Source organism: Chrysochloris asiatica, unplaced genomic scaffold (assembly GCF_000296735.1).
Source record: "Chrysochloris asiatica unplaced genomic scaffold, ChrAsi1.0 scaffold00101, whole genome shotgun sequence".
In the NCBI taxonomy this organism is placed as follows: Eukaryota; Metazoa; Chordata; class Mammalia; order Afrosoricida; family Chrysochloridae; genus Chrysochloris; species Chrysochloris asiatica.
The window spans coordinates 4,655,667-4,679,645 of NW_006408619.1; the positions used below are offsets into that span (position 1 = coordinate 4,655,667).

Here is a 23,979-nt window from a genome sequence, read left to right on the forward strand (position 1 = left end):
TCCTGATGTGGTGCTGAAAGATAATGCACTGGACTGCAAGGTCTGTTTGAACAACAAGATTGGTAGTTCAAATTCACCAGCCACTGCTAAGATACCCTCCCTCTACATGGTTGCTATAAGTCTGAACCTACTTAACAGCACTTAACAATAACAACAAATGTAATATCCAGACATTCCATATCTTCATTTCACTCTCCTTTGCCTATGGTAGACTTTACATTTAAATGAGGCTCATACCATAGTGTGTACATCTGTGTGTATACTGTAAATACATAATGCAGAAATACGACGATATACACAACACAGCAAAGAAACAGTGGCAAATTTAAGAGTTAAAATATAGTATTGTCATCTTTTAAAATCCAGAGTCACCTCAGTGTGTTGACTGTCTCACTCAGCAAACTTGAAAATAATATCATTTTTCACAAAACCCTATTAAACTGTCAAATAAATTTCCTTTATTTCCTTTTCCCGTCAATGCTGATTACTGCAGGAGATATTTCTGTGTCGGTGGAAATTCTTTCCCTTCCCATCAGCTTCCTCCCTTTGTCTTTTTCTTTTGGAGACCTGTCTTCCGGGGACATTTTTGCGTCTCCAGTGCAGAGGGAAATACAGCTGCCCACTCAGCCTTGACAACCCTCTGCCGTTCTAGAGCTCTAAGCAGCTCAAACTTGCAACTAGGCCACTTTTTGAGAAATGCTGAGTTTGCAAGGTTTAGAAAGAGTGATCAGTTATGAAGCACTTACTGTGTCTACAGAGTCACTAGGTGTGCACACAGTTAATACAATAGTGTGTACCAGATACTTGTCCAGACAGGTAAGATGGAAGTGAATAGGAAACAAACCAGATGTGGTTTTGTCCTCAGAGACTTTGCATTCCTAGAAAGGGGATGCAGAGAACAAACACAAAAACCAGTGAGACAGGAAGTAAAACAAAGTGAAAACAGTTAGCATGCCTGGCTGCTTAATGAGAGGTCAGAGATTTGAATCTACCCAGGAGAATCCTCTGAAGATAGGTGTGGCAATCTACTCCCCAAAGCTCAGCCATTGGAAAACCTGGAGCACAAAGTTCTAACCTGGCCCAAATGGGGTTGCAAAGAGTCAGAGCTGAACCAACAGCCACTGGGGAATCTGTGTCTGGCTTAGCCTAAGCTCTTTACATGATCTCCTTTAATTCTCTTGACATAGGAGTTTGCTGTTTTTAAGTACTGTCAAGTTGGTTCTGACTCATAGCAACCCAGTGTAAACCAGAACGAAATATTGCACATTCCTGGGCCATCTGCACAAATGCTGTTACTTCAGAGCCTTTGTTGCTGCCACTATGTCAATTCCTCTCCTTGATGGGTCTTCCTCTTTTTTGCTGGCCCTCCATTTAAACAGACATGATGTCCTTCTGCAGGGACTGGTTCCTCCTGATTAACATGACTGAAGTGTGAGAGATGACGTCTTGCTATCCTGACTCTCTACATTGAAGTGCAAGCCATACTGAAAAATTGTGGTCTTTGATCTTCATCCATAAGTATCTTAAGTCCTTTTTGGTTCCAGCAAGCAAGGGTCTATCATTTGCATATTACAGGTTGTTGATGAGTCTTCTTCCAATCCTGATGCCATGTTCTTCTTCATATAATCCAGGTTTTCAGATTATTTGCTCAGATTACAGACTGAATAAGTATAGAGAAACAATACAACCCTGGAACACACTTTTCCTGATTTTAAACCTTTCACTATCCCTTGTTCTGTTTTAAGCACTACCTGTTCGTCTATGTACAGATTCCTCATGAGCAAAATTAAGTGCTGAGGAATACCAATTTTTCACAATGTTGTCCATAGTTTTTCATGATCCATGCAATTGAAGGCCTTTGTGTAGTCAATAAAGTCCAGGTAAACATCTTTCTGGTATTCTCTGCTTTCAGCCAAGATCCTTCTGATGGAAGCAATGATGTTCCATGTCCTTTTCTGAATCCGGCTTGAACCTCTGGAAGTGCTCTGTCAATGTATGCTTGCAGCCATTTCTCTATTACCTTTAGTAAAACTTCACTCACATGGAATATCAAAGATATTGTCTGATGATTTTTGCATTCTGTTGGGTCACCTCTCTTTGGAATGGGCACAAATACAGATCTCTTTCAGTAAGTTGGCCAGATAGTTGGCTTCCTAATTTCTTGTCATAGATGAGTTGGTTGTAATATTTGACTTTGTCTTCTCGAGCTTACCTTAAAAATTTTCTATTCAGCTCTTGTACCTCTCCGTTTCTTACATTTGCTTTAGCATCTCCACACTAGAGAGCAAGTTTCAGTGTCTGTTCTGACATCCATTTCTGACATCTTTTCCTTCTTTCTTATCTTCTTAATGACCTTTTACTTTCTTCCTGTATGATGTTCTTAATGTTATCCCACAACTCTCTGGTCTTCACTCTTTCATGTCTAATGAAATTTTGTTCTTCAGACAACCAAATTTGTTCTTCAGATAATCTCTAAATCCAGGTGGAACATATTCAAGATCATATTTTGGCTCTCTTGGATTTGTTTTCATTTTCTTCAGCTTCAGTCTGAATTTGCATATGAGCAATTGATGGTCTGTTCCACAATCTTCCCCTGGCCTTGTTTTGGCTGATGATATGGAGCTTTTCTACCTTCTCTTTCCACAGATGTAGTCAAATAGATTTTTGTGTATTCCATCTGGTGAGGTCCATGTGTACAGTTAAGTTTTATGTCATTGAAAAAGTTTATTTGGAGTGAATACAAAATTCTATTATGTGAATTCCACCATGGTTTCACTTACCAAGACCATATTTTCCAGCTACTGAGCCTTCCTCTTTGTTTACAACTTTCACATTCCAATCACTCAGCAATTGCCAGTACATATTGATAGCATGTTTGACCAATTTCAGACTGAAGAAGTTGGTAGAATTCTTTAATTTCATCATTACTGGCTGTAATATTTGTTGTATAAATTTGAATAATAGTGCTATTAACTGCTTTTCCATGTAGGCATATGGTTATCACCCTTTCATAGACAGCATTGTATTTCAAGATAGATCATGAAATGTTCTTTTTAATGGAGCATGTGATGTCATTCGTCTTCAATTTGTCATTCCTACCATAGCAAACCACTTTATTATTTGATTCCAAATGGCTAGTACCAGTCCATGCCAAATCACTAATACCTAGGAAATCAATCATTACAGAATCCATTTCATTTTTGACAACTTCCAATTTTCCTAGATTCATACTTTGTACATTCCTTGTACAAATAACACTAAAACTGATTATGAATGTATGTTTGCAGCTGTTTCTTCTTGTTTTGAGTTGTTCTACATCAGCAAATGAAGGTCCTGAAAGCTCTGTTCCATTCCTGTTATTATGGTCAATTCTGCTTGGAGGAGGTAGCTCTTCCTCGGTCGTATTTTGCATGCCTTCCAACCTGAGAGCCTTATCTTCTGACACTATTATCTGACAATGTTCTAGTCATAAAGTTTTCATCTTCTGGCGCTGTACCTGGATTTCATCAGGCTCTCAGTAGTTAACCTCTCAGAAATAGTCCACCTCTCCTTCTTCCTGGTCTGTCTTCATCTGGAAGTTTAGCTGAAACCTGTCCACCATGGGTGACCCTGCTGGGATTTCAAATGCTGGTGGCATAGTTTCCAGGATTAGGTCAACACACAAGTCACCGCAGTAGGACAAACTAACAGATGAATAATGGCATAAGGAGTCAGTTGCTATTATCCCCATTTCTGAGTGAGAGAAATCAAGTGTGAATGTCAACATCTTACTCAAGGTCAAGCAGCATGTTAAATACCAGAACTCAGATTTAGGGGGTCTAACTGGCCAGATTTCCATGGGACAGCAGAGTTTTTCATGACGGGGGACTTCCAGTGCTAAAACAGGGACAGTTCTAGTAAACCTGGGCAATTGATCACCTTTGACTGGATCCCAGTTCATGTGATGTCTGAAAGTCCTTATCTTAATCATTCTGGATACTGTATTGCCTACATAGAACAATAAATGATGTAGTAAATTATCACATAAATTAGTACAACAGTATTCATTGTTCTCTGTTACCATCTTTCTATATTTTTGTTCTAGAGGAAGGTTTTTAAAGTTCAGTTTGCATGGTTCTTATTTAAACTGGATGTGACCACTCCAATAATAAATTTGTTATTTTTTTCATTCTTTTGATTTGTGATAGGCTGAATGACAAGCAGATCCATGGCTGTTGAGATAATCACAATCGACTATAACTCTATATACAGGACACAGTAGAATTGCCACATGAAAATTTAAGACTTTAATCTTTATGGAAACAACCTGTCCCATCTTTCTTTCAAAGAGGGGCTGGTGGGTTTGAACCACTGACCTTTCCATTAGCAACTGAGTGCTTTAACCATGATGTCACTAGGTTAAATAGTGGTGGTGGTGGCAGAGCTAGATTCTGACTCACAGTGACCCTGTAAAGAGTTTCTGAAGTTGTGAATCTTTACAAGAGCAGAAAGCCACATCTGTCTCCTGAGGAGCAACTTGCTGTTGTTAGGTGTCGTCGAGTCGGTACTGACCCATAGCGACCTTATGCACAGCAGAATGAAACACTGCCTGACCCTGGGCCAACCTCACTACTGTTGCCATACCTGAGCCTATTGATGCTACCACTTTGCCAATCCATCTCGCTGAGGGTCTTCCTCTTGTTCTCTGACCCTCCACCTTATCAAACATGATAGCCTTCTCCAGCGACTGGTCCCTCCTAACAATATGTCTGAAGTATTAGAGAAAAAGTTTGGCCATCCTGGCCTTCAAGGAGCACTCTGGCTACACTTCTTCCAACACAGATCTGTTTATTCTTTTGGCAGCTCATGGCACTTAATAGACACGAATTACTGACCTTGAGGTTAGCAGTCCAGCTCATAAACCACGATGCTACCAGAGCTCTACAATAGTAATGCCAACAATTAGGGTTAGTCAGTAATTAATGTGTATCCTCTACTTTTCAAAGTGATTTGCATGTGTTATCATATTTAATTTAGACAACGAACCACTGATATTGATAGCAATATTTTTTGAGAAACATGTCCTTAATGAAGCTCATATATCTTAAGTGATGGATCACAGAGAACTGAGACTTTTAGAACTTGAATTGTCACTAGAATCTGAGACCAGAGCCTTCTGGACACTGCCCTGCTTCCTAGAGCTTCGGAGCCATTCTCTTGTGTAGTAGTTCCATCTTGTCAGTATAACGGTATCCCACTCCAAAAACCATGACAAAAATTCTAACTTCTCCAAATGATTCATAGCAGGGTGCTACAAAATTGAAAGTTCTCAAAGTACATTTAAATGATGACTTGATTTGTAAAATATGGCTTTACATGCTCTTTATAAGGTCCACCTCACACAATCCCTTGGCATGGCCTCAGAAAAGTATTTTAAAGCAAGGTGTTGGTGAGATGCCACTTGAATCGTGTTAGATGGCTTCCTGGGGACTTGTCAGTGTACATAATGCTCAGGACAAATGGATGGCTGCATGAGAGAATCTTGATAATGTTTGCAGATAGTCTTCTTTGCCTCCTGCCCTTCAGTCCTCCATCATAACCCCTGCCTTCCCTCTTTCCCTCATTCTGTGCCTCCCTTTCTTCCTCTCCTCTTCCTCCCTCCATACTTTTCTCCTGTCCATTCATCTGTGTGTATCTTGCTCTCTTTCTGTGAGTGTCTGTCTTTCTCTATGTCTCTAAAACCTGAAAAAGATAAAGTAATATTCCACTAAATGCCTCTTAGTTATACACATTTACAGTTTAGACATCTATTTTCTTAGGCCCTAACTTTCAAGCTGCATTCTTTTAAGGCTGTTCCTCCTCATGCGAAATCACTGCTCAGCCATATCTCTTAATGGCACAGAGTTAAACTTGTAAAAGTCTTGCATGTAAGTACCTGCATGACTCTCAGACAGGGTTCTATAATATCCATCAGTCATTCTTCTAATCTGTGGTGGTGGTGTTATATGCCTTGGAGTTGATTCTGACTCATAATGACCCTGTATAGAGTTTCTGAGGCTATAAATCTTTATGGCATAAAGCCTCATCTTTCTCCTGTGGAACAGCTAGTATTTGCAAATTGCTTACCTTGAGGTTAGCAGCCCAACTTGTAACCACTATGCTACCAGAGTTCCTTTCATTTAATCTATATCACTTATAAAATGTGTGTGTGTATCTGTGTTTGCCCTTTCCTCTACTAGTTCCTAGTTCCTGGAGACATAAAATTGAATTAAGCACACATAATCATGGTCATTTCAAGATCTTTTCTAGGCTAGAGACACTTTAAGATTTTTGAGTTCCTATCACATATCATACTAAACATATTAAGATGAACTCCAATTGCACTTGAAATATCTCTTTTTATGGTTGAATTTGAAATGGTTTCATATTTGCTTTTGCAATTGTTTGGCTATGGATAATATTTAATTTACAGTTGGCTGTGATTCCTTAAACCATCACTGTGTGTAATCAGTAATTCTTACACAGTGCAAAAATCTTAGCTACAAATTGCTTTCAAAGGTAATGAAGTTTTTATGAATACCAAATTTAGCAATTAATGAAGTTGACATAATAGTCCCTTTTTTAGATAATTAAACAAGTATGACTATTTAATAGTTTCTTTTCATATTATGGAGATAACTTTTTTTAAGGTCTCAAATATTTTTTGGAGTCATGTAAAGTTTATTGGCTCCAGACACTGTAGCTAGGGGCCTTAAATGTAAGGGGCCCGGAATGTTCTTCCTACTTTGTGGCTTATTGCAGCTAGAGACAGGAGAGAAAAATAAGAATGCAAGGCAGGGTGAACTTAATGATAATTGTTGTGATAGAAATATAGGCCAGATGGCAGAGGAACACAAGTTCAACACTTGTTCAGACTCTGGAGAAGAAAACGGGAAGGCACTCCTGGGATGGATGAAATGTGAGCTATGTATTGAAGTCCAAAAGAACAGGTCAGAGAGGATGTGAAAGGGCGTTACTGACTGAGAGTTTAAACAAAGAGCTATGGATCAGAAGAAGGCATACTGACATCAAGTTGTGCTGTGTGAGTGCATGTGGGGTGCCAATGGGATCATGACATTGTGAAAGCAGATCATGAAGGGTCATATGCCCAAAGAGGATTTTATCCTAAGGGCATAGGAGCCATTGAATATCTTGAAGGAATAGTGTTAGAAAGGATGGAAAATTTCTAGGAGGTAGAAATAATAGGATTGTGAAAGTACCCCTAAAATCTAGGTGCTTGGCACAGAAACTTCTGCACGAGCTACAGACTGAATTCCATTTTGTATCACACTAACAGGCCTAGAAAATAGGCATTTGAGCCGAGCTCACAGTGGTTAATCTGCACTGACTCAGGGACGATGGAATAGGAAAAGGGAAGAATTGCAGCTGCTCTCAAAAAGAATGTTTTTGGACAAGCTTGCTCCTAAGTAAAATCATTTTTGAAAAATGCTTCCAGGCAAGCTCCAGGATAGAATGTCTATGATTAACTGATGCATGACTTACAGTTACTGATGTCTGCCTGAGAATTAGTTTCCCTAAACTTCGCCTATATAAAAGTCGATCTCATTTTCTATATTTTGGAGCCATTTGTAATTTTGCAAGTGGTTGCCCAAATGCAATTGTAATATTCTTCAATAAATCTGTTAACTTTTTTTCAGAGGCTCAGACTTACTCTTTGCCTGGTAAGACATTTTCTGGTGTCATTAGTACATGGGATTTGAAGGTACATTATCTTCAGTAGCCCCTCTGTCATCATAGATTCAGGGTTCTGCTATCTGCAGAGCCATTTGGGTTTATCTTCACTCCAGATTCCCAGGAGCCATCCCAGGTGAAAAACCAACAACAGAAAACAAAACTCTGCAATAGAACTCTGCTTCCTTGCATTGATGCGCTTAGGGGTCTATTGTTGGGTCATTTCTTTTGTACTCTTATTTTCAGTTCACATTCTAAATATGCTGGTGAATTTACTGAGAAATTAAGTTTGCTGCAGCCGGCATCTTAGTACTCCCAGGTCTGATCATCTCAGGCCATGAAGTTTGAACTCATCTTTTCCCTGAAAGTCCACCTTTCAGGTTTCAGCACACATCTGGGCTCAATGCACACTACACCATGAGGTTTCAGTCACATATGTGTTCATTGTTTTAGTAAAATGGGGAACCCTATCTCTAATGACTCAACAGGGCCACCTTCAGGCACCCCGACCTCTTGCATGAATGAACACTTTCATCATTGTACCTGCTCATTTTGGAATGCTGGTACACCTTTGCTAAAGACAATGTAGAAAATCAGTAGCCACTTACCTGCAGGATGTTGTTGTTAAAGTGCCATCGAGTTGGTTCTGACCCATAGCGACCCTGAACAGGGTTTCCGAGGCTGTAATCTTTATGGAAGCAGAACACCTCATCTTTCTCCTGCAGAGCAGCTGGTAGTTTCGAACTGCTGACCTTGTGGTTCACAGCCCTATTCGTAACCACTATGCTATAGGATGCTGTTTCTAAATTAAGCAAGAAAATAAGGTATAAGGTGAAATCTCAGTTCTACCTGTTCAGACGGCTCCTGTATATACCTTCTGATTCCTGATGGCTCCTCCTCCTCTATATCTTCACTTTTCTTCTCAATTTTCTGGTGATGCTGTAGTTTTTAGGTGTTGTTGAGCTGCTCCTGCCTGACTCATAGTTACCCTGTGTACTGTGGAATGAAACACTGACCTGAACTTCCTTATTCTAAAAGCAGTCACCGAGGATATCAACTCATTCTTGAAATGACTGTTTTATTCCATCCAACAAGCTTCAGGATAGGAACGAGAGAAATTCCTAATGACCCTTTTATACCCTTTGTTTTTTAGACCCACACAGAACAACATACAATTGTTAAGGATTTTCCAAAACTGTGTAAGGAGCCTCATAAAATTGGTGAATTGCTTAAAATCCTTATTGAAGCTTACTAGCTTTAATTCAAGGTCACAAGATATATATCAATTATTCCACATAAAAAATGTGAAAGGCAATTAAACTGATATCCTTACAATTATAACAATGACATTCTTCTAATCCATAAAGGGACTCTTGGCATGGTGGTGTTGGATCAGCACTGGACTATAAACAACAAGGTTGGCAGTTCAAACTCACCAGTTGCTCCTCAAAATCCCTATGCAGATTCACTATGATTCAGGACTGACTGGACAACACTTAACAACAACAACAATCAGTGAAGTGGTAGAAATGATGTTGCAGATCGCATATTAGAATTTTGTAAGGTAGACTTATTCATTGCAAGTACCATTTTTCACTAATATACACCTGGACATCTCCAGATGGAACACACAAAAATCAAATTGACTGCTTCTGTGAGAAGAGATGATTGAGAAGCTCAGCATCATCACCCAAAACAAGCCCAGAGGCCAACTGCTAAAAATATCAACTATGCAAGTTCAGGCTGAAGCTGAAGAAAATTGAATCAAGTCCATGAGAGCCACCATATGACCCTGAATATATCCCACCTGAATTTAGAGGCCATCTCAAGAACAAATATGATACATTAGACACTACTGACCAATATCAGAAGTGTTGTGAGGTGATATCAAGAATATTATACATGAAGAAAGCAAAAGGTCATTTTAAAAGAGAGGAAAAAAAAGAAAAGACCAAAGTGGATGTCACAAGAGACTTTGAAACTTGCTCTTGAATGTAAGAAGCTTTAAGTGACTGGAAAAATGAAGAATCAGAAAAGCTGAATAGAAAATTTCAAAGGGCAGCTCAAGAAGACAAGGCAAAATATTAAATGAAATTTGCAAAGACCTGAAGTTTGGAGTTCTTTCCAAAAGGAAAGAACACACTCAACATTTCTCAAGCTGAAAGAACTGAAGAAAAAAATTCATGCCTCCGGTTGCAATATTGAAGGAGTTTATGGACAAAATCTTCAATGAAGCTGGAAACCTCAAAGGAAGATGGTAGGAATACACAGAATCACTGTATCAAAAAGAATCAGTTAGTGTTCAACCATTTCAGGAGGTATCATATGATCAAGAACTGATGGTATTGAAAGAAAATGTCCAAGTTGCACTGAAATTATTGGAAAAAATAATGCTTCAGGAATTAATGAAATACAAATTGAAATGTTTCAACAAACTGTTACAACACTATCAATGCTCACTCATGTAGGTAAAGAAATATGGAAAACAGCTACCCGGCCAACTGATTGGAAGATATTGCCATTCCAAAGAGAGGTGACCCAACAGAATGCAGAAATCATTGAGCAACATCATTAATATCACATGTAAGTAAAAATTAACTGAAGATTATTCCAAAATGATTGCAGCAATACATGTACAGAAAGCTGCCAGATATTCAAGCCAAATTTAGAAAAGGATGCATAGTGAGGGCTATCATTCCTAATGCCAGATGGTCACTGGGTGAATGCAGAGGATACCAGAAAGATGCCTACTTGTGCTTTATTGACTATGCAAAGGCATTCGACTCTGTGGACTATGGATAACATTGTGAAGAATGTATATTATTCTAAAGCACTTACTTATGCTCACAAGTAACCTGTTCATAGACCAAGAGGATGTCCTTAGAATAGAACATGGAGATACTCAATGGATTAATCAGGAGAGGGGCGCATTAGGGTTGTATTCTTGTACCATACTTATTCAATCTATATGCTAAGCAAATCATCAAAGAAACTGAATTATGTGAAGCAGAACGTAGCGTCAGATTGGAGGTAGAATCATTAACCACCTGTGATGTCCAGATGATACAACCTTGCTAGCTAGATGCAGAGAGGATTTAAAATACTGATGAAGATCAACAACTTCAGTATAAATTCAGTCTTCAATATGGATTACACCTCAATGTAAAGAAAACAAACATGTTCACAACTGGGCCAGTAAATAACATCATGATAAATGAAGACAATTTGAAATTGTCAAAGATTTCTTTTTGTTGGGTCCACAATCAACATTCATGGAAGCAGCAATCAAGAAATCAAATGCTGTATTGCATTAGGTAAATATGCTGCAAAAGACAGCTATAAAGTTTAAAGGGCAAAGGTAACAGTTTGAGGACTAAGGTGCACTTGACCCAAGCTTCATATACATTTTACAGTTAGACAAATGAATAAAGAAGACTGAAGACTGATGTATTTGAATTATGATGTTGGAGAAGAATATTAAAAGTACCTTGAACTGCCAGAAAAATGACCAAATCTGTGTTGGAAGAAGTGTAGCCAGAAGGCTGTTTAGCAGCTAGGATGGCAGGATTTCATCTCTCATACTTGGGGTATGTTATCAGGAGGGACCAGTTCCAGAAGGGCATCATGTTGGGTAAAATGGAGTCTGAAAAAGAGGAAGCCCTCCATCCAGATGGATTGACTCAGTGGTAGCAACAATGGGCTCAAAAGTACTACAGTTGTGAGGGTCACACAGGACCGGGCAGGGTTTCATTCTGTTGTCCATCAGATCACTATGAGTTGGAATCAAGTCTGTCCTTTAGAGTTGCTATGGATCAGAATCAACTTAATAGCAATGTTTTGTTTATTTATTATGTACTGTTTTTTTGTATAGTCCTGGTGTGGCACTGAGGGTTAATGCTCTGAACTGCAAGGTCGGTTTGAACCGCAAAGTTGTTGGTTCAAGCTCACCAGCTGCTCTTTAGAAACCCTGTCCAAGTTCAATATGAGTTGGAACAGACTTATAAACAACATATATATATATATATATATGGAATCCTGGTGCGGCACCATAAGATTAGCATTCAATCTTAAGGTTGGTTTTAACTGCAAGATTGGTCCTCAAATCACCAGCCGTAGCTGCTCTTTGAAAATCCTATACAGGGTGGCTATGAGTTGGGACTGACTCAATGGCACTTAACAACAATGAATATATGTATGTGTGTGTGAGTATATAGTAATTGACTATATACTCACACATATGCCCATAGATACATGTGTATATGCTGTTGTTGTTCTTAAGTGCTATTGAGTCGATTCTGACCCATAGTGACCCTGCATAGGGTTTTTGAGGAGAAACAGCTGGTGATCTTGAACTGCCGACCTGGAAGTTCGAATTATTTTATAGTCTGGTGCATTAACCCACCGCGCCACACCAGGACTCCATGTATGTGTATATGTGTGTGCATATGTTATATATCTCTTGTTATATACTCACACATATGCACACACACACGTGTGTATATGTATATATATATATATATATATATATATATATATATATATATCGATGGCACTTCACAACAACAACAATATATATATATATATACACACACACGTGTGTGTGCATATGTGTGAGTATATAACCTATTGTTAGTAGCCATCAACTCTGACTCATGACAATCGCATGTGTGCACAGTCAAGCTGTTTCATAGGATTTTTAAGCCATGATCATAAGCAAATCACCAGGCCTGTCTTCAGAGATACTACTGGGTGGGTTTGTATCACCAAACTTTTGGCTAGTTGGGATGATGTTATAGGATAAGTATTGGGCTGCTAACTGCAAGGTAAACAGTTCAAATCCACCAGCTGCTCCTTGGATACTCTATACAGGGTCACTGTGAGTCACAAATGTCTCAACGGCATTTAACAATAACAACAACAACAATAGTTTGTAACACCCAGGGGATTTCTCTCTCTGTGTATGTTTTAAAGGAATTGGCAAATGTGATTATTGGTATCTGAAGAATATAATCTGAAGGTCATATAAGAGGTTACCAATTTCTGCAGTCTTGTATTCCAAATTTTCTAAATGAAATGATGGTAATAACGAAGAATGGGGGTGTTGTAGCAAAACACCTATTTATAATGTGCTGGCAGAACATACCATAGGGAAAACTCCCATTTTGCTCTTAAGGCCTTTAGCTTATTGGATGAGACCCACCCATACAATGTAAGGTAATACGCTTAAGAGCAACTGCTTTAATTTGTTGAAACCGACTCAACAACACTTAGCAACAACAACAACAAATTGCTTCATAACAGCATCTACACTAATGTTTGACCAAGCAACTGGGCACCATAACCTGGCCAAGTTGACACATAAAATTGACCACTAATATCTGGTTGTGGAATACATGCCGTGTGGATGACCTTACTTTTGCATCAGCTGATGGGTAGGCTGCTGATGCTATGTACCTTCATGAAGTCAGGCCATATGGGACAGTTACAGGGTCTAAACGTCATCGTGAGAGCCAGGGAGCATGGCTCCTGAGAGTTGTCTTAAAGACACTTGCATAAGGGTGTCAGGAAGGCAGAAGGGATATTAAAAAGAGACAGCTGTATACAAGTATTTGATTCTGGTGGGAGCATTTGATTTGGAAGTAGCAAAGACATTGTATGTGGCTCTCAAGTCCTCAATTCCAGGCATAAATGTTTACTGACCAGATCTATTCACCACACGCTGTTGATTCCGTTAGCCTGCCAGGGACTATGTCTTGTTGCACAATCATCTGTGAATATACCTAATTCAGAAGTTGAATACATGTAAATGGCTTATACATAAAAGACAGGTTGCCAAGCAACTGGGAATCCAAAATGCCCTTCAGGTTATGTAAGTGGAGAGCTGGCAGGTCACCACTATAGTAATTTGGATTAGTTGTTGTTGTTAGGTGCCGTTGAGTGGATTCTGGCTCATAGCAACCCTGTGCACAACAGAACAGAACACGCCTGGTCCTGTGCCATCCTCACAATTGTTGTTACATTCAAACACATTGATGCTGTTTCTGTGCCAATCCATTTCATTGGGTTAGTAAAAAAGCAATAATCTCTCTCTCTTAATTTTCCTTTGATACCATCATTTACTCCTTTCTTTCTTCTCTTACTTTAAGCCAACAGTTCAACCTTAATTTAAAGCTATAATAGCTCCATCTGATCAGTGTGTGCCTGCAATAGTTCTCAGTTCTGTTTGTAGAGTAACTAAGTAGAGAGGTTACTTTCCCTATTGCCAAATTTGCCCTCCCCTTTCCACACATACACGTTTCCCAAACCAATCTTGATGAAGCGAACCCTTACAAAAATGTCTACATCCCAAAGCAAGTAACACAGTTATTGAAAATTCCCAGGGACGGCTTCAGATTACAAGTGTTCTGCTTTGGTGTCAGACGGTGACATGTGTTTGGGGCTTAAGACTCTTAAAATTTCTTCTTCTACCTTACTGATTCTTATGACTCAAGACCGTAATTTATTCATCATGTTGTGTTCTCATTCAGCATTTGTTTGTTTGTTTCTGCTTTCTAGATGTCAGCTGTCCTATGTGGCTGGGTTTGGACAGGATTTGGGGGGAGCTCTGGTAGCGTAGTGGATACAAATCGGGCCATGAACCACAAAGCCAGCAGTTCAAAACTACCAGCCGTTCCATGGGAGAAAGACGAGGCTTTCTGCTCCCATAAAGATTTACAGCCTAGGAAACCCTGTACAGGGTCTCTATGAGTCGGAACCGACTTCACAGCACTTACAACAACAAGGTTCCTGAAATACATTGAACTGAAGAGCAGACGTTTGCAATTTGTAATAATAAAAAAGAACTATCCTATTTGCTTATTTTCTATTGCACACGAGATCATTTTATTTTTTGCTTGTTTTTTGTTATCTTCCTATCGTTTTCCATCCTGTCTTACTCAATGTGAAGTAATGTGCTACAGCAAAGTCACCTCAGCAACTGATTGTAGCACCAAAACCCAACATCTGGGGACTTGTGTCAGACTCATGATGATCCACGTGTGTCAGAGGAGAACTGTGTTCCACAGAGTTTTCAGTGACATTTTTTTCTGAAGTGGATCCCAAAGCCTTTCTTTCAAAGCACCTTTGGGTGAACTTAACTGACAACTTTCTGGCTAGCAGCCCACCATTTTAACCATTTACACTAGCTAATGGCTGCTGTTATAACAATACAAAAAAAAAAAAGAAAAGAAAAACACACCACCCAAAACAAAACACTACAGTGAATTTGACCCTGACTCATAGTGACCCTATAGGATTGAGTAGAATTGCTCATAGGATTTCTGAGACTGGAAATCTTTACAGGACCAGTCAACTTCATGCTTTTTTTTTTTCCCCTATGGAACAGCTGGTAGGTTTGAACCACTGACTTTGAGGCTAGCAGTCCAATTCTTAACCCACTACATCACCAGGGGTCCTTCATGATTCAAAAACTGCTTTTGGAGGAAGCTGTCTTTGGACCCCAGAGTTGGCCCCTTCAAGGATTCTGGATCTTTCTCCCATTCAATACTGTTGGACAAATAATGCTGAAAAGAGCAGAGCATGAAACCTGTATGTCACCTGAAAGCAGACAAAGTCATTAGAATTCAATTCCAAGTTTTCTGTAAGAAACGGATAGTAGTTTAATTTCTTCAAAATTCTTATCGTAAGATGCCTTTTTGTATGTGTAAACCTGGTGAAATGTAATATAATATAACAACAAAATGGGACTATAGATGCCTTGTTACGGGGTGAAAAGGGCTCCTTTCTATCTTGTTTTGGTCATTTCTGTTTCTAGCGTTCCTGTGATGCATGGGTCTTGTAAAGATAAGAGCACAGACCAGGAGCTCGGGCAGGAGATTGCTTGACCTTTGGACATCTCCTTTACAAAGACATACATTCAAAAGCAGCCAGAAGTGATTTAGTCTGTGGGTGTCCGGAACCTTCCTAAGACCTGAAGCTTGAGTGAATGAGTTAGAGCTTCCCTTCAACAACAACACCAACCAGTTACCACAGAGATGACTCTGACTCCTGGTAACCTCATGTCCACAAGGGTTTCATAGCTGTGACCTTTCAGAAGCAGACCAGCAGGCCTCTTCTGAGGTGCTTCTGAGTGGGTTCAATCCACGAACCTTCCATTTACCTGCTGAGTTCGTAACCATTTGTGCCACCCAGAATCTTCAGGCTGTCTTAATTCTACTAGAAGGGTCTTGGACAAAGGATCCACTTCTATGGGATGACAGTGAGCCAGCAGGTTCGAGGCAGCTCTGAAGACATTCATAACAGAGGTGTTCATGGGGTGAGGGATGGGAGCGGATTGCCCTTGTGAGGGGGGTAGAGAAACATCTGTCTGCAATTTTCCTCATGCGATTACTCACTTCTCCCAAGTGACTGTCATTTCTCTGTGTAGTAAATTTCCCAAACTCAATCCAAATATGATATTATCATACTGTATATATATTATGTGTCATTATAGTACGGATGTATTATTTTTTATTTGCCAGCATATAAGAAACAGTTCTAGAAAAAATCTGTATGATCTGAATCAGATGAAGAAATGCAGATGAATTTGCTCATATTTATGTGGAGTCTAAAATTGCTATCCTAGCCTCAACTACACACACCACTTCCTCTTGGTTATCTGAAAGTTGTCCAAGAATAGATTTGCTGATTTTTCTTTCATGTCTACCCATTAATCTGGACTTTGCCTCAACAGCTGCCTCCCAGCTTCCTTAAGGATTTTCAGTGAGAGTAGTCAAATCAGGAACATGTTCTACCCACCACCGTCAGCCCATGGATACCTACGTCTTTGTTGAGAAACAGAAACAAAAGAGCCCAGAGAAGTCAGTGTTTGGCTGGCTACATGTCATGTGGGGAAATAGAGGCATAACATAGGCTTTGAAGAGGAGTTAAAGTGCAGAGTTGTGGAAAGGAGAGGTAGGTAAAGATAGGAAGGTTAAGATAAGGGTGAGAAGTTTCTAACCTGGTTGAAGAGTTTATTTCAATATTGGAGCAGGCATAGATACCAAACAGTTTGGAAACTACAGCTTGATTAATTATTTTATTATGGTGGCATTTGGGCCAGAAAAACAAATGAAAGGGTTGGTAATTGAGGACATGTAATCAAACAGATAGATCCTACTTATCTGAGAAGGAACTGTGCCCCAGTTATTAGGAGCAGCAAGAGATAGCCAGCCCATGCTTGCATGTACTGAAGCTGTTTATTGTGGTTAGGTGACATCGAGTTTGTACTGGCTCATAGTGACCCTATGTACAACAGAATGAAACACTGCCCAATCCTGGGCCAACCTCACAATCATTGCTAGTTTTGAGTTAATTGATGATATTGCTGTGACAATCCATCTCGTTGGAGGTCTTCCTCTTTTTCTCCGACCCTCTACTTTAGCAAACATGATATCCTTCTCCAGACACTGACTGGTCCCTCCTGACAATATGTCCAAAGTATGAGAGATGAAGTCTGGCCATCCTGGCTTCCAAGGAGCACTCTGGCTGTATTTCTTCCAACACAGATCTGTTGATTCTTTTGACAGTCCATGGTACTTTCAATATTCTCCTCCAACACCATAACTCAAATGCATCAATTCTTCATAGTCTTCCTTGCTATTCTTGTTAAATGCTGTCAAGTCGATTCGATTCCAACCCATAGCCACCCTGTATAGGGTTTCCAAGGAGCCACTGGTGAGCTTGAACCACCTACCTTGAAGTTCAAATGACTTTACAAGTCTGAGGAATTGGCCCACAGTGCCAAACCAGGACCCCACGTTCTTCCTTATTCACTGATTATTCGAAATGATTATCTGCATGTTCCATTTTCTTCTGTTGCTACCTGATTGTTTACCACTTCAACTGCTTAATAACACTTGCATCTGAATATTGGAAAAAGAGGAAAGAAGTTCCATTTAATTTTGCTTTTTGTTAGCGATTCTATGAAAAATGCATAAAAAACACAGTAGAATAAAGAAGACTAAAGCCATTGGCTAAAACATTTAGTTTTTACCTGCTATATTTCACATTTCCATTGATAATCATTGAGTTTGGTGCTGCAACCTAAGAGAGAATTATTTTACAGACCAGAAAGAGATATTGTTGTTATTGTAGTTAAGTGCCATCAAGTCGGTACTGATATAGCGACCATATGTACAACAGAACGAAACACTGCCCCCTTCTCCAATGACAGGTCCCTCCTGACAACATGTCCGAAGTATGAGAGATGAAGTTTGGCCATCCTGGCCTCCAAGGAACACTCTGGCTTCACTTCTTCGAACACAGATCTGTTTGTTCTTTTGGCAGCCCATGGCACTTTCAATATTCTCCTCCAACACCATAACTCAAAAGCTTCTATGGTCTTCCTTATTCATAGTCCAGCTTTGATATGCATATGATGTTACTGAAAACACCATGACTTGGGTCAGGCGCACCTTAGTCCTCCAGCTGACATCTTTGCTCTTCCACACTTTAAAAAGGTCTTGTGCAGCAGATTTGCCTAATGCAAATCATTTGATTTCTTGACTGCTGCTTCCATGAGAATTGATAGTTGATTCAAGAAGAATGAAGTCTTTGACAACTTCAATCTTTTCTCCATTAATAAGAATGTTGTTTATTGGTCCAGTGGTGAGGATTTTTGTTTTCTTTAAATTGAGATGCAATCCATACTGAAGGCTGTCCTCTTTGATCTTCATCAGTAAATATTTTAAGTTTTCTTCACTCTCAGTAAGCAAGGTTGTATTATCTGCATATCACAGGTTGTTAATGAGTCTTCCTCCAATCCTGATGCCACGTATTTCTTCATATACCCAGCTTCTCATATTATTTGCTCAGCATACTGGTTGAATATGTACGGTGAAAGAATGCAACCTTGCCGCACAGCTTTCTTAATTTTAAACTATTCAGTGTTCCCATGTTCTGTTCAAACAACTGCCTCTTGGTCCAGGTACAGATTCCCCATGAGCACAATTAAGTGTTCTGGAATAGTCATATTTCTCAATGTTGTCCATAGCTTGTCATGATCCACACAATCGAAAGCCTTTGCATAGTCAATAAAACACAGGTAAATACCTTTCTGGTATTCTCTGCTTTCAGCCAAGATCCATCAGACATCAGCAATGATATCCCTCGTTCCACAGCCTCTTCTCAGTCCAGCTTGAATCTCTGGAAGTTCTCTGTCAATGTATGCTTGCAGCTATTGAAAAGGAAAAAACAACCCGGTGCTGCTCATCAACCACACCTCACACCAAACAGCCCATCTAGAGACTTTTATTCAGGGTAAGGAAGGTAACCTCTGCTAGAGAGAGAAGGCAGGAGGCAGAAGGGAAGAGAGGAAGAAGAAGAGGGAGTCAACGGGAAGGGAGGGGACTTATATAGGTTCAACAGGAAGGGAGTGGTCATTGCTGGGGTGATTTAGCTCTGGCCTATCAAAAGCCATGTTGTCCTTTAAACTAGGCGCCTTGTAGTTTAGGGCGGGGAAACAGACAAAATGGAGTTGGAAGGAGGGTAGAGGGAAGAATCAGAAGGTATTGTAACATTGTAACAGCTATTTCTGTATTACCTTTAGTAAAACTGTACTCACATGCATATCAAAGATATTATTTGTTTAAATCCATGCAATCAGTAAGAGGTAGAACCTCACCTCTCACCCTGGGCTCCTGACTTGGTATTTATTTGATGCTTCTTTTCACCCAAACATACCATGCGATGTCTCAATAGGTTTGATTTTCACCTTCTTAAATACACACACTGAATGTTGTTGTTAAGTGCCGTCAAGTCAGTTCTCACTGATAGTGACCCTTTATGAGGTTTCCAAGGAGCAGCTGGTGGGCTTGAACTGCCAACCTTGTGACTCAAACTGAACTAGCAGTCCAGTGCATTATCCTGCAGTGCCACACCAGGACTCCACACTGGATACTACATTTTAATTCAGAAGAGTTAATTTTTTTTTGTTACTTTCTCTACGATAATACTAGAAAGCAAGATAATACCTGTGCTGTTTATATAAGCCCCACCCCCATTTTAACAAAGCTTGTAAAAAATATCTGTCAGAGACCCCCTACTTGTGATGCCATTTAATGGATATAAAGATCTCTTCTTATTTCACCCTATTGGGGAAATGCTAAGAAGTTAGATATGTTTCAGAAATAAGTGGTATAGGTTTTCTGTTTTATTGTGAACTGAGTGATAGTTTAGTTTCAATCTGGGAGGACATTGGTTTTGCACTCATCCAATCATATTTTGTTTCATTGCAATGATTACAATCCCCTCCATCCATACATCATCACAAAAGAATTTGCTTCTATTCCCTGATTTTTTTTTTTTTTTTTTTTTAGTATATACACAAAAATACTCAGAAATATATAATCATTTAAACAACCAAAAAGCACATTCTGCAAGCCTGCCTCCTGGCTGTCAACACACAGCCTTTCTCTTCCCATGTTTCTCTTCCTATGAGTCTAGAGTCCTCAGTTGCTCTATCTTTCCATGTCCTCATCTCTGCCTCCATCTCTGGTGTAGCTGCTTCTCTGGTTAGGATCCCACATTCTCCTCATGCTCTTCTCCTTTGACGGTTCTAGGGTCCTTTGTTTCTGGAATGTAAGGTTAACTACTCCCCTCTTTATGTTACAAACCTTCTAACTTTACAGTTGTAACAATTGCAATTAGTCATTATAATAATCACTCACTATGAAATCATAAGAATCTTATCCCCATCTCCTTTCACCAGACCCATCTATACAAGATGAAAACTGTTCAGTGGGGACTCTACCTTCCTCACACACTCTGAAACTAAACTCCCTCTTGAAAACTTGTAACTAGCCACTTCATGCTTTTATAGCCCCACACCCCTCATTTTGGAATCCTGGTGTGGCGCTGTGGGTTAATGCGCCAGACTGCAAAGTCATTTGAATTGCATTGTCAGCGGTTCAAGCTTAACCAATCGCTCCTGGGAAACCCTATACAGGATCGCTATGGGTTGGAATTGACTCGACGGCACTTAACAACAACAACTAACCACAAGGTCAGGGTTGAAACCCAGCAGCCTCTCCTTGGAAACCCTATACGGGGTTGCTATGAGTCAGAACCAACTTTAAGGTACTTAACAACAGCAACAACATATATCAGTTAAGGACCAGGTACAGTGGCTAAGTACTTGGCTGCTAAATGAAAGGCCAGCAGTTCAAACTCACCAGTCACCCCATGAAAGACAGATGAGGAAGTCTAAGTCTGCACCCTATGAGGTAGTTTTATTCTGTTCTACTTCATTTTGCTTGGGTCCAACGTCAACACTCGTGGAAGCAGCAGTCAATATATCACATGACATATTAAGCAAATCTTCTACACAAGACTTCTTTAAAGTGTTTGTGGACTCAGTTGCACTTGACCTAAGACATGATATTTTCTATATGTGTTTTCAGATGTATGTGAAAGTTGAACAGTGAATAAGGATGAATGTAGAAGAACTGATGCATTTGCATTATGGTGTTGGAGAAAAGTATTGAAAATACCATGGATTACCAGAACAAACAAATCTGTGTTTTAAGAATTACAACCAGAATGCTCTTTAGAAGCCAGATAACTTCTTGCATGCTTAATAAATGTTATTAGGAAGATCCAATTTCTGGAGGAAGACATCATGCTTGGTAAAGTTGAATGTTAGCAAAAAAGAGGAACACCTTTAATGAGATGAATTGGCACAGTGACAGTAGCAATGGGCTCAAGCGTAACAACAATTCTGAGGATGGCTCCGTGTTTCGTTCTATTGTGCATAGGGTTGCTATGAGTCGTAACTGAATTGACAGTACTAAATAACAACACTAGGGTTGCTGTGAATCCAAATCAACTCAATGACACATAAAAACACCAAGATATACCAGTTAAAGAATGGAAGGCTTTATAACTCCCAAGCTAATAGCATAGATAAAGGGAACAATGACAAAACTACCTAGTCAATCCCAATGAAGGTAAGACAGGAAAGAAAACAGATGATACAACAGTCAAGTCAAATGAAGAATAAATGTAGGTTAAACTCATATATATCATTAACTACACAAAATGTAAATTGACTATATACTCCAATTAAAAAAATGATGCTAGATTGGATAAAACACATTATCCATCTATATAGTGGTCTCAAGAGAAAATTAAATTCCAATATTTATAGAAAGTAAAGGGGCAGAAAAATGTACACATTGTAAATAATACCCCAAAGAAAGTAAAAATAGCTATATTAATACTAAGGAGACTTCAAGGAAGACAGCTTTAGAAAATATAGAAGGAAACCTTGGTACAAATATTTCAACTGATCAAGAAAATACAGCAATTCTAATTTTTTTTTATGAATTTTATGACATAACTTTCAAATGAATTGAAATAAAAATTGACATGATAATGAAAAATAGAGAAATTCACATTGGTCTTTGGAAATTTTTACTGTATCCTCAGTAGTCTATTGATCAAGCAGACATATTAGTAAGACTATAGACAATTTGAACACTAAACCCTAATAAGCTGGAACTAATTAGATATGTAGAGTGCTGCAGCCAACAACAAAATACAGTCAACATATTTCTGGTAGAAAATCTATATGATTAAATTTGTCATTTAATAATTTGAATGTATTTTTAAATTATTTCAATTTCTTACTGTTTAAGTTGGATTGTTATTCAAATCTTTGGACAAAGAAAACTCTAGGTCCAGATGGCTTCACCAGGTAATTTTGAAATAATTACAATCTTGCAAATATGTTTCAGAGAATAGAAATAAACATGATTCTTCTCAACTCCTCATAAACTTGTTACCTAAGCCTGGCAAGGATAGCACCGAAAAGAAAATGTGCAGGTCAGCGTTCTCTATGGGCCCCATCTATGCAAAACTCCTAAAGAAATAATTGACTAAATCCAGGACTATATAAAAAGATAATGTATCACAATCAAATTGGTTTTACTCCAAGAGTGTAAGGCTGATACAACTTGAAACCAAATCAATCAGTCAGAGTTGAAATAAAATGAAGCCCAAGATATGCTTCCCAGTAATAAAGTGGGAGCAGAGTACTGAATGGGAGTCTACATGGAATGAGGGACTGTGAATTGATGAGTGTTGCAGCTAGGTGATAAAATACATTTATGTATATTTGAGGTTTTCTATAAAGGCAATACAAAAATAATAATAATTCACCTCATAAAGGAGAAATTTATCGCAATAGATTCACCTCAACAGACGTTGAAAAATCACCTCAAATAATTTTACATTCTTTAAAATAAAAAACCCTTAATAATCAGAAATAAGGGAGAGCGTCCTTAATCTGATAAAGGGTATTTTCAAAATAGCTTTAATGGTGTCATAGTTCTCTCTGAGACTAGAGCAAGACAAGGATTGTCACTATCACCATTTAGAGTTTACCTAGTTCAACAAACCAGGATTTCTCAATTCTATCACTGATGACTTTGTTGTTGTTATTAAATTGTTAAGTGTCGGCGAGTCAACTTCTGACTCAGTGACTCTACATAGGTTTTCTGAGGAGCAGCTGGTTGAGTTTGAACTGCCAATCTTGTGGTCCACCGTCCAGTGCTGACCCTACATAATTCTTGGTTGTGGTGGGCTAGTTTATGTATTGTAGAGTGTTTAGCAGCATCCCTAACTTTTATCTAGTAGATACAGGTAGAATGTCTCCATTGTCAAATGTTCCCTGTGGGACAAATCCCCTCCTTCAACTTCCCTTTTTCTCTTATGGTGGTAGTGGTTGTGTGGCATGAAGTCCTTGTCCTTATCACAAACTCTTCCCTTCAGTTAGGTCACATTGATGCAATCTTTCTTCTAGGTTTCCTTTCCTGTTAGCTGACTTCCTCCTGGGACCTCAGTCTGCTCTCTTGGACATTTCTCCCACTCACTTGATTTTTCATGGTGCGTCCATAGCATACGAAATTGTTACCAGATCCCTTGACATGAACTATGAAGATTTGCAGTAGATACAAACAGCTTTTTATCCTCTTTGCCCCTATTGCTTTCCAATGACTTTAACCACATGAACACATTTCACTCTTCCTCAGGTGTTCTTTATGGCCTTGCTAGTTTGCAAATATATTACATCCCACCACCCTCCTTTTACTTCTTCTTTTTTTTTTAATATAGCATTGTTAAGTTGTTAAGTGCCATCGAGTCAGTCCCGACCCATAGCGACCCTGTACAGGGTTTCCGAGGGTGTAAATCTTTACTGGAGTAGAAAGCCTCATCTTTCTCCCGCGGAGC

At 39.1% G+C, this 23,979-nt stretch overlaps 1 protein-coding gene across 1 annotated transcript in view; it reads left to right on the plus strand.

The window, feature by feature from the left end:
• The window catches only part of LOC102818791 (cytosolic carboxypeptidase 4-like), a 1,058,651-nt gene that overhangs the window by 444,644 nt on the left and 590,028 nt on the right, over window positions 1–23,979 (plus strand). The gene's annotated exons all lie outside the window — the stretch shown is intronic.